The 12,195-nt window shown below is 42.4% G+C and overlaps 1 protein-coding gene across 3 annotated transcripts in view; it reads left to right on the top strand.

Moving 5' to 3' along the window:
- Positions 1–12,195, top strand: part of KIZ (kizuna centrosomal protein) — a 211,425-nt gene that overhangs the window by 149,959 nt on the left and 49,271 nt on the right. The window lies entirely within an intron of this gene.

Here is a 12,195-nt window from a genome sequence, read left to right as displayed (position 1 = left end):
TCTGTTTGTAGCCATTTAATTTGTTCAATTAAATCAGCCGCCTAGGTGTTCCTACCAAATGTAAGACAGAGTGACAGAAGAGTGGATTTTTTAATCAATAAGTGTCATCGTGTTAATTGAATGAAAATATTTAATTAACTTGGAGTCTACACTGAATACTAACAAATATTAAATATTGCAATATAAAACGTGAATAAATACCTAATCTGTATACATGATGCCAAAAAAATTAAGGGGACACTTAACTTACACATTGGATCTCTTTGAGTGAAGGATTCATGTTGACTATGTTTACTAATACAAATTGTGTAATCCATTGAGAACAATATTACATATCAATGGTCAGTGAACAAAATCATCAACCATTTAAAGGGGGTGCCCACTACTAGGACAACCCCTTCTTAAACTAAATGTTTGGTCCATGATAAAACAATAAAGCCTATACTCCTTTCCTATGCCTGCGCCTTTCCCCGCTCTGTGGCATTACTTGGCGGAATTCAGTGTACCATTGGCTATTAGATGGAGGTTTGTGCGACGCAACAAATATACGCCACTCAAACCACATGATCACTAAATGGGGCAAGATGGATGACATTTGTTCACCATGACATCTTCATTCTCTTTGACGTCTATCATGCGCTCAGTATGAACCTGTTTTCATCTGTGAAGAGAATGTGGTGCTAATGCCAGACCTGCCAAATTCTGTAGTGTTATGGCCAATGCCAATCTGCTGGGTGCTCGACTGTGAGTACTGGTACCACTAGAAGTCATCAGGGCCCTAATCCACCCTCATAGAGTTTGTTTCTGACAGATAAGTCATGCACATTAGTATCCCACTTGAGGTCATTTTGTTGGGTTCTTGCAGTGATCATTCTTTTCATACATGAAAAAACGGAGCAGATATGGATCTAGCTCTTCTATGGACCTGTGTGGCTATTATCGTGTTTGATCCATGTCCTGGTATCTGCTCCAAAGTCTTGACTGTTCTTGGAAGCAGGACAAACCTTCTTGTGATAGAACATGCCTGTAGAAAGTAGATTACCTGGCCAACTGAATGGGATGCAGGTATAGCCTCATGATACCAAGTAGTGCCAAAGACACTAGCAAAATGCAAAACTGGAGAAGGATCAGTCAGGAGGGATAAAGAATAGAGTATTTGTCTGTGGCCACCACCTGCAGAACCATTTCCTCTTCATAGGTTGTCTTTTTGTTGCCTGCTCCTGTTCTCACTTTCTTTTTTACCAGGGCGGGTGAAATTAATTTATAATTTCGTATGCTTCCTAATGGGACAGATTGATATCTCTGAAGCTGAATTGACTTGAGGATCTACTGTGATTCTCAGGTTTTCTTATTAGTTTATTTAAATGGAGACATAAACACAGACCCAAATGAAGCATTGAAAAAAATGTAATTCTAGCTTAAAAGAATTGTAGAAAATTAGAAGTGTGTATGTTTTTGTTTTTTTCCCAGAAAAAGTACCTTTCTTCTCCATGGGCTGTCTTTGCTGCTGTAGCTCACCCTTTGAGTAATTTTTTGGAAAACTTTGCACATTGTGCAATGGTGAAACTTGTACTCTCTATCTCCACCTCTTATAATAACTGCAAAGTGTATTGTGATGTCCCCATGACGTTGTCTTTCAGCATGTATGATATAGACCCTTGGATAATTTTTGGAAAACTCTTAACCCTATTTCCAACCCAGCCCTAATTCCAACCCTAACTCTAATTCCAACCCTAACCCTAAGGCTATGTGCCCACGTTGTGGATTCATGTGAGGATTTTTCCACACAGTTTTTGAAAAATCCACAGGTAAAACGCACTGCGTTTTACCTGCGGCTTTACCGTGGATTTCCAGTGTTTATTGTGCGGATTTCACCTGCGGATTCCTATTGAGGAACAGGTGTAAAACGCTGCGGAAGAATTGACATGCTGCGGAAAACACGACACAGCGTTTCCACACGGTATTTTCCGCACCATGGGCACAGCGGATTTGGTTTTCCAAATGTTTACATGGTACTGTAAATGTGATGGAAAACTGCTACCAATCCGCAGCGGCCAATCCGCTCCGGATCCGCAGCCAAATCCGCACCGTGTGCACATAGCCTAATTCTAACCCTAATTCTAACCCTAATTGCAACCCTAACCCTAGTTCTAACCCTAGTTGTAACCCTAGTTGTCACTCTCACCCTAGTTGTAACCCTAACCCTAGTTCTAACCCTAGTTCTAACCCTAACCCTAGTTCTAACCCTAGTTCTAACCCTAGTTCTAACCCTAGTTCTAACCCTAGTTCTAACTATAACCCTAGTTGTAACCCTAACCCTAGTTGTAACCCTAACCCTAGTCCTAACCCTAGTTGTAACCCTAACCCTAGTTCTAACCCTAGTTGTAACCCTAACCCTAATTGTAACCCTAACCCTAGTTGTAACCCTAACCCTAGTCCTAACCCTAGTCCTAACCCTAGTTCTAACCCTAGTTGTAACCCTAACCCTAGTTCTAACCCTAGTTGTAAACCTAACCCTAGTTGTAACCGTAACCCTAGTTCTAACCCTAGTTGTAACCCTAACCCTAATTGTAACCCTAACCCTAGTTGTAACCCTAGTTGTAACCCTAACCCTAGTCCTAACCCTAGTTCTAACCCTAGTTGTAACCCTAACCCTAGTTCTAACCCTAGTTGTAAACCTAACCCTAGTTGTAACCCTAACCCTAGTTCTGACCCTAGTTCTAACCCTAACCCTAGTTCTAACCCTAACCCTAGTTCTAACCCTAGTTCTAACTATAACCCTAGTTGTAACCCTAGCCCTAATTGTAACCCTAACCCTAGTTGTAACCTTAAGCCTAGTTCTAACCCTAGTTCTAACCCTAGTTGTAACCCTAACCCTAGTTCTAACCCTAGTTGTAACCCTAACCCTAGTTGTAACCCTAACCCTAGTTGTAACCCTAACCCTAGTTCTGACCCTAACCCTAGTTCTGACCCTAACCCTAGTTCTAACCCTAACCCTAGTTCTAACCCTAACTATAGTTCTAACCGTGGTGGAAAAATAAAAGTAAATATTTTTTCTTTATTTTATTATTGACTCTACCTATGGGCAGGGTGGATTGATTTAAATCACGCCGATTTAAATCATGATTTAAATCACGATTTAAATCAAAAGATTTTTTTCTATTTAAATCGGATCGATTTAAATCATGATTTTAATCATGATTTAAATCACTGATTTAAATCAAAAGGTTTTTTTTAATATAAATCACGATTAAAATGAGAAGTGAGAGCAGTGCGCATGTGCGCCCATAGTTACACGGACGAAACTAGGGGCAACGATCTAACGCCAGGGTGAGGGGGGGACCCCAAAGTAAGTAAAAATCTTTTTTGTTTTACTATATGGCAATAGGTAGGTGTTTAAAAGCAGCATGTCTTAATTGTATAAACTATTAATAGCCTCCACATTTTGTTCATACTGCCCCTTTAATTCCACACTTCTAGCTTGGTTTCACTTTTGGTTTAGTTTCTTTTTCCATTCAGTTGACATGCCCAAACTTGTTGGATAGTCAGCAGTACTTGGCTGTAGTAACAATCAAACTTCATAAGTGATCTGTGTGAGCCATGGCAGGTCGTAAGAGAGACCCTATTTGGGTTCATTTTGTTGAGATGCCAGCAGCAGATCTTGGAAAGAAAGGTGCAAGAGCAAAGTGCAAATACTGTCAAAAGGATATCCAAGGACTTGTTTGCCGTTTGAAATCACATTATGAAAACTGCAACCAGAAGGGAAATGAAGATGTTGATAGTGAAGTGTTTCTTTGGTCATCTTCATCACCGCACTTCTCATGATGTTGCCTCATTCACGCCACCAGGCCTTGCATCTCTTTGTTGCATCGTTTGCATTTTGCACGCATGCCTGCCTTACCGATAGGTGAAGGAGCTTCATTAAAATATTCCCAAACTGGGTCTCTTTTACGGCCTGCTGCCATTATAAGGAAAGAATGTAATAAACCTCAGATCGTACACACAAACAGATCCAGACTTGTCTGTCTGTGGCTATGCTGCAGTATTGTGCTCAAAGTTTCACTTTCATTTTTTTGTCTGCTTGCCCTTCCTCCTCAAAACACTTAGATTCACATTCTTCTTGTGTTGTGCAGATCTATTCCACTCCAAACAATCAGAAACATATTGTCTAACTTCTTGGACTTGGCACTGAAGGGGTTGATTCTGTATTCATAGGTTTGTAGAACAATAGGATTAAGGTCTTTTTCTCAACTCTGTTCATGTTGTAACATTTTTGCCATGAAGAAGAGGCTGGGACCTCTGCGGATTCAAATTCAGTTTTGAGAACTGCGTAAGTAAAGCGAGCGTCTGTGATAATATAGGAGAGAAACTGCCCACTAATCCTACAGAAACCTCTGGAAGAGCATGGCATTGTGAATGTTACACATATACAGCCTTTATTCTACTGAGTTAAACAACTCAGCTTTATCTCATGATGGAAGAACCTTTGGATGGTAAAATATTTTCCTCAAAAAGCAGTTTATTGAAAAAAATCCGATTTAAATCAAAAAAATCCGATTTAAATCAAAAAAATCCGATTTTTTTGATTTTTTTTAAAAAACATTGATTTTTATCCACCCTGCCTATGGGGGTGATAAAGGGGGGGGGGTTATTTTTTTTTATTTTGATCGCTGTGATAGAACCTATCACAGCGATCAAAATGTACCTGGAACGAATCTACCGGCCGGCAGATTCGGCGGGCGCACTGCGCATGCGCCCACCATTTTGGAAGATGGCGGCGCCCATGCAGAAGATGGATGGACACCGGAGGTCGGTAAGTATGCGGGGGTGGGATCAGACAGCTGGGGGGTGAGATCGGACTGCGGGGGGAGCAGACAAGAGGACGGAGGGGAGCGGAGGACAGGACGGAGGATGGGGGCGGTGGATCGGTGACGGGGGTAGATCGCGGTCTCCAGCCATGGCCGATGATATTGCAGCATCGGCCATGGCTGGATTGTAATATTTCACCAATTTTCATTGGTGAGATATTACGATTGCTCTGATTGAAAGTGAAAAGTCACTTTCAACAGCCAATCAGAGCAATCGTAGCCACAGGGGGGCGAAGCCACCCCCCCTGGGCTGAAGTACCACTCCCCCTGTCCCTGCAGGTCGGGTGAAGTTACAGTTAACCCTTTCACCCGGCCTGCAGGGACGCGATCATTCTGTGACACAGCATATGCGTCACAGGTCGGATTGGCACCGACTTTCATGACGCATACGCTGTGTCACAGGTCGGGAAGGGGTTAAAATACATTTTTGAGACCTCTTTCCTGCTATTTGCACCTATAAAACACTCTCTTGGTCAACAACTCTTAATCCAGCTCCTTTCAAATTCAGAGTGGTCACCTTCATTGCCTGTTAATCAGTCACCCAACTCCACACACTCCTAGATTGACCAAGAGGATCCACATCAATATTGCATATATCTTGTATCTCAATATTTCGTATTTTACCGTGATGCATATGCTATCTATCTCTCTAGTCTATCTGTACATTCTACAAAAAAATCAGGAATGATAAATCCCTATTTAGAAGCATGAAGCATTAACATGGAACTCAATGTAGACATGAGTGGAATTTATCATTCCCTCTGTTAGTTTAATGGTATAAAAAATGCAACATAGGGTGCCATCCTGTGCGCCTAATCAGGGACAAATCAGAGTCAGATTAGGGACTCTCCTAGTCTGAACAGCGACCTGTTGGGTTCAGGTGTTTGTATCTCCTGATTTGTATGTAACACGTGTGAGTGTGCTTATACAGTCATAACAGTTCCTATGATGAATTGCTAATGGACGAAAAGGGGAATGTTTGGGAATCTGAACTTCTTAATAATCATATTTATTTTTATGTAGCGCTAACATATTCCGCAGCGCTTTACAATTTGCACACATTATCCCCACTGTCCCCAACGGGGATCACAATCTAAATTCCCTATCAGTATGTCTTTGGAATGTGGGAGGAAACCGGAGAACCCGGAGGAAACCCATACAGACACAGGGAGAACATACAAGCTGCTTGCAGATGTTGTCTTTGGTGGGATTTGAACCCAGGACATCAGCGCTGCAAGGCTGCAATGCTAACCACTGAGTCACCCTGGTGCCCCAATTTCTTGGCCTAAACTGAGTTTAAATTGAATATGGTAAGTATTTTGTATTATTAAATTATCCCAATTCTCAGAGCAAATGTAAGAATTTCTGGTTGCTGTCAGCTGCTCTTCATACTGTGTTGTAGAATTTCTTGGATTATATCAACAGTGATGAGTATAGATATGTGACTGAAGAAAGATCTCTGTAAAGTGAAGATTACAATGCCTACACATCCAGAACACTATGTTAATTATTACTTATCGCTGCCACTTAATTAATGGACTTTCCAGATGAGCTAAGAAAAGTAACAGTACAATGTACAAGTCATAGACACTCAGCAAAATGCATGAAAATTTGATCTACAGCCATAGCACTTGTCTATGGAGTACAGTGATATATTTATCAGTTGCAATTATTCCTCTGTGCCGTCTTGAAGACTGACTATAGAGCTTCCTTTATTTTATGTTTTTGCTTCCATTTCCTTTTGCTGATCAACATAAATCATGCGTAGTCATAAAAGACTAAACTATTACGGCGCATCCACTTACCAGATTCAATGGGTCTCATGTATGAGCAGGATCAAAAGCAAATCCAACATTAGTCAATAAAAAGTATGATCTGGAGACATGTAATTGCAGGAAACATCAGTAACAATTTATAATACATTGATCAACAGTTCATTCTGTGTGCCTTCCATACTTTATGGATGATATAACATGTGCATTATTATTTCTCACTCTTTCTTATTTCTCATCAGTTCCAAAAATAAAAACCTTCAAATAATGTTTAGATTTACAGGGACACTTTTAATGTTTCTGCTTTATTCCATTCATTAGAAAGTGTCATAAAGAAATAACAGCATTTAACTTAAACTTTTTATAATAAAACTTGTTTTCTTGTAGATTTTTTCCAATTAAAATATCAACAACAAAACAAAGAAAATATGTCTGTTTTTAAATTGGTGACTTGGGCACAGTCAGTTAGCTAATTCTGATCCATGTTTCTCTTTTTCCGCTTTGTTGTGTAGACTGTTACAGAATAAACAGAAGCATGTCATTATGTTTAGAGGGCAGGGGATTTAGTGTAAAGATAGTATCACTATACATCCAGATGAGCCCCTGAATGTATCTCCACCGATGTGCTTTGTCCCTGGGGAAAGACCAAACTCTAGCTGCTGTTGGAAAATGTATTACGGGTGCATCTCACAAAATTAGAATCTCATCAAAAAGTTAATTTATTTTGGTTCTTCAATACAAAAATTGAAACTAATTTATTATATAGAGTCATTACAAACCATGATTTATTTCAAGTGTTTTTCTGTTAATATTGATGATTATGGCTTACAGCCAATGAAAACCCAAAAGTCATTATCTCAGTAAATTAAAATAATTAACAAAAAAACACCTGAAAAGGCTTCCTAAGCATTTAAAAAGGTCCCTTAGTCTGTTTCAGTACGCTCCACAATTAGGGGGATGGCTTCTGACTGGACAGATGTCCAGAAGGCAATCATTGACACACTGCACAAGGAGGATAAGCCACAAAAGGTCATTGCTAAAAAAAAAAAAGCTGGCTGTTCACCAAGTGCTGTATCCAAGTATATTAATGGAAAGTTGAGTGGAAGGAAAGTGTGGTAGAAAAAGGTGCACAAGCAACCAGGATAACCACAGCCTTGAAAGGATTGTTAAGAAAAGGCCATTCAAAAATTTGGGGGAGATTCACAAGAAGTGGACTACTGCTGGGGTCATTGCTTCAAGAGCCACCACACACAGATGTATCCAGGACATGGGCTACAAGTGTCACATTCCTTGTGTCAGGCCACTCATGACCAATAGACAACGCCATAAGTGTCTTACCTTGGCCAAGGAGAAAAAGAAATGAACTGTTGCTCAGTGGTCCAAGGTGTTGTTTTCAGATGAAAGTAAATTTTGCATTTCATTTGGAAATCAAAGTCCCGGAGGAAAAGTGGACAGACACACAATCCAAGCTGCTTGAGGTCTAGTGTGAAGTTTCCGCAATCAGAGATGGTTTGGGGAGCCATGTCATCTGCTGGTGTAGGTCCACTGTGTTTTATCAAGACCAAAGTCAGCGCAGCGGTCTACCAGGACATTTTAGATCACTTCATTCTTCTCTCTGCCGACACGCCTTTCAGATATGGAAATTTCATTCTCCACCAGGACTTGGCACCTGTCCACACTGCCAAAAGTACCAATACCTGGTTTAAAAACAACATTATCACTGTGCTCGATTGGAAGCAAACTCGCCTGACCTTAACCACATAAAGAATCTATGGGGTATTGTCAAGAGGAAGATGAGAGACACCAGACCCAACAATGCAGATGAGCTGAATGCTGCTATCAAAGCAACCTGGGCTTCCATAAGACCTCAGCGGTGCCACAGACTTATCGCCTCCATGCGACACCGCATTGATGCAGTAATTGATGGAAAAGGAGCCCCGACCAAGTCAACTTTTCGGATTTCAGAATCATTTTTCAAGCTGGTCTTATAAAGTATTCTAATTTACTGAGATGACTTTTGGGTTTTCATTGGCTGTAAGCCATAATTGTCAACATTAATTGAAATAAAAACACTTGAAATAGATCACTCTGTAATGACTCTACTATATGAGTTTCACTTTTTGTATTGAGGAACTGAAATAAATTAACTTTTTGATGATATTCTAATTTTGTGTGAAGCACCTGTAGTTCTTTCACACTTTTTTAGTCCATCAATTCCCGTTCGTTATAGCTGCTATAAAACAGACTGCACTTTATACAGACAATAACAAGAAGGAGGAAAGGGTTACCAATATGGTCGTCTACAGCAACAATTTCTATCACATTTACAAATGTAGTAAACCTGTCAGCAGTTTTGGCCGATATAAGATACGGCCACTGCCTCTCAAGGCTTATCTACAGCATTCTATAATGCTGTAGATAAGCCCCCAGTCCGACCTGAAAAATAAGAAAAATAAGTTTTATTATACTCAGCTGGGGGGGGGGGGCGGTCTGGTCCGATGGGTGTCGCAGGTCTAGGTCTGGCACCTCCCATCTTCTTGCGATGCTGCCCTCCTGTTGCTACATTGCTCCCCGGCATCGCGCTCCTGCGCAGGCGTACTTATCTGTCCTCTTAAGGGCAGAGTAAAGTACTGCAGTGCGCAGGCACTGGGCCTGACAGGCAGTAGCCTTATCTTATATCAGCCAAAACTGCTGACAGGTTTGCTTTAAATGCATCATACTTTCCCTTGCATTTATGTCTGGGTTTATTACATAGCTGTTGTGAATTTGGTTTCTGGGCTCCCCCGGTGGTTATTGGTGGTACTGAACTTGTGTGCTTCATCTCCTCTGTTCACCTGTTTCCATCAGGATGTGGGAGTTTCTATTTAGCCTTGCTCCTCAGTCATTTCTATGCCGGCCAACAATGTTACCAGAAGCCTTTCTGTTGCATGTTCCTGCTCCTAGACTACTATCAGCTAAGTTGGACTTGTAGTCCTAAGATTGTTTTGCATTTTTGTTCCAGTTCTCTGTTTTTGAATATTTCTGAGGCTGGAAGCTCTTGTGAGCTGAAATTGCCACTCTGGTGTCATGAGTTGATATTAGAGTCTTAAAGTAATTTCAGGATGGTGTTTGAAAGGGTTTTCAGCTGACTGTGAAGTTCCCTTTTCTGTCTTCCTACTATCTAGTAAGCGGACCTCAATTTGCTAAACCTATCTTCATACTTCGTATGTCATTTTCCTCTAAAATCACCGACAATATATGTGGGGGCTACTGTCTGCCTTTTGGGGAAAATTTCTCTAGAGGTAAGCCAGGTCTGTATTTTCCTCTGCTAGGGTCAGTCAGTCCTCCGGCTGGCGCTGGGCGTCTAGGGATAAAACGTAGGCACGCTACCCGGCCACTGTTAGTTGTGCGGTAGGTTTAGCTCACAGTCAGCTCGAGTTCCCATCTTCCAAGAGCTAGTCCTTTTGTATGCTTTACTACGGTCTCTTGCCATTGAGAACCATGACACATAGCCTTTTGCTGCAATAACTGCTCCTACATTTTTCTAATGGTGGTAGTTACATTTAGTCTCATAAAAATGATGAAAAGTTGTCCCAGTCTGTTTCTCTGAATGGTTATTTCTTCTCCATCTTTTACACAAAAGGAACAATAAAAGATATAATATTTACATTTTAAAATAAAGTTTAATTCCCCAACATACCACTTGCTATTTAGGTCCATTGATGCAAAAGCATCCTTCCATAGCGTGATTGACATCTCTGAGCACAGGTCCTGTGGTGATGCCCTTAGAGAAATCAGACAAGCCATACACAGATAAATAAGGCCACGGTACACGTTAGACTGATGTCAGCCGAACCCATCGATATTTATGGGATCGACCAGGTGTATAATGTGTATAGGGGCCCCTGCACTCTCCATGATACATGATGTTGGGTGAGATAAGGATCCAGAATGTCTGATTACAAACTACTGATCCTGTGTTGTTCTCTAAGGGTACCGTCACACAGTGAAATTTCCATCGCTACGACGGTACGATTCGTGACGTTCTAGCGATATCGTTACGATATCGCAGTGTCTGACACGCAGCAGCGATCAGGGACCCTGCTGAGAATCGTACGTCGTAGCAGATCGTTTGGAACTTTCTTTCGTCGCTTGATCACCCGCTGACATCGCTGGATCGTTGTGTGTGACAGCGATCCAGCGATGTGTTCGCTTGTAACCAGGGTAAACATCGGGTAACTAAGCGCAGGGCCGCGCTTAGTAACCCGATGTTTACCCTGGTTACAAGCGTAAACGTAAAAAAAACAAACAGTACATACTTACATTCCGGTGTCTGTCCCCGGCGTTCTGCTTCTCTCCACTGTGTGAGCGCCTGCCGGCCGGAAAGCGAGCACAGCAGTGACGCGGTGACGTCACCGCTCTGCTTTCCGGCTATGGCGCTTACACAGTGGAGAGAAGCAGAACGCCGGGGACAGACACCGGAATGTAAGTATGTACTGTTTGTTTTTTTTACGTTAACGCTGGTAACCAGGGTAAACATCGGGTTACTAAGCGCGGCCCTGCGCTTAGTAACCCGATGTTTACCCTGGTTACCCGGGGACTTCGGCATCGCTCCAGCGCCGTGATTGCAAAGTGTGACCGCAGTTTACGACGCTGGAGCGATACTCATACGACGCTGCGACGTCACGAATCGTGCCGTCGCAGCGATGGAAATTTCACTGTGTGACGGTACCCTAAGGGCTCATTTCCACATGCTAGGTACACGTCCGTATCTCGCATGTGGAAACCAAGCTCTGGCGCCGGCACTTTGGAGCGGAGCTGTGCAGCTCCATGTGTTCCTATGCGGCCGCACGCTCCGCTCTGGAGTGCCGGCTCCACAGCTTGGTTTCCACATGCGAGATACGGACGTGTGCCTCGCATGTGGAAATGAGCCCTAAGACATAAAACAGATGATACCCAGCAGCGGCTCTCCCTAAAGTATATGCACACCACATTAGGGGTGTCAGGTCCGATCATTCCTACATGAACAGTTTCCTGGAAAGTGGATTGGTTGTCGTGGGCCAGTTGAATGGCCACCAAGGTCTCCCGATCTAAACCCCTTAGACTTTTATCTTTTGGATCATCTGAAGGCAATTGTCTTTGCTGTGAAGATACGAGATGTGCAGCATCTGAAACAACAGTTAGGGTACCGTCACACAGTGCCATTTTCATCGCTACGACGGCACGATTCGTGACGTTGCAGCGTCGTATAAGTATCGCTCCAGCGTCGTATACTGCGGTCACACGTTGCAATACACGGCGCTGGAGCGATAATTTCATTACGTATTTGCGATGTAGAAGCCGTTGGTTACTGTGCGCACATCGTATACAACCTGTGTCACACAATGCAATCATGCCGCCACAGCGGGACACTAGACGACGAAAGAAAGTTTCAAACGATCTGCTACGACGTACGATTCTCAGCGGGGATCCGGATCGCTGCTGCGTGTCAGACACTGCGATATCGTAAATGCATCGCTGGAACGTCACGAATCGTGCCGTTGTAGCGATCAAAATTGCACTGTGTGACGGTACCC

The sequence above is a fragment of the Ranitomeya variabilis genome, chromosome 2 (genome assembly GCF_051348905.1).
Source record: "Ranitomeya variabilis isolate aRanVar5 chromosome 2, aRanVar5.hap1, whole genome shotgun sequence".
Lineage (NCBI taxonomy): Eukaryota > Metazoa > Chordata > Amphibia > Anura > Dendrobatidae > Ranitomeya > Ranitomeya variabilis.
Note: the sequence above shows the minus strand (reverse complement) of the source record. Positions and strands in the feature narration are given on the sequence as shown.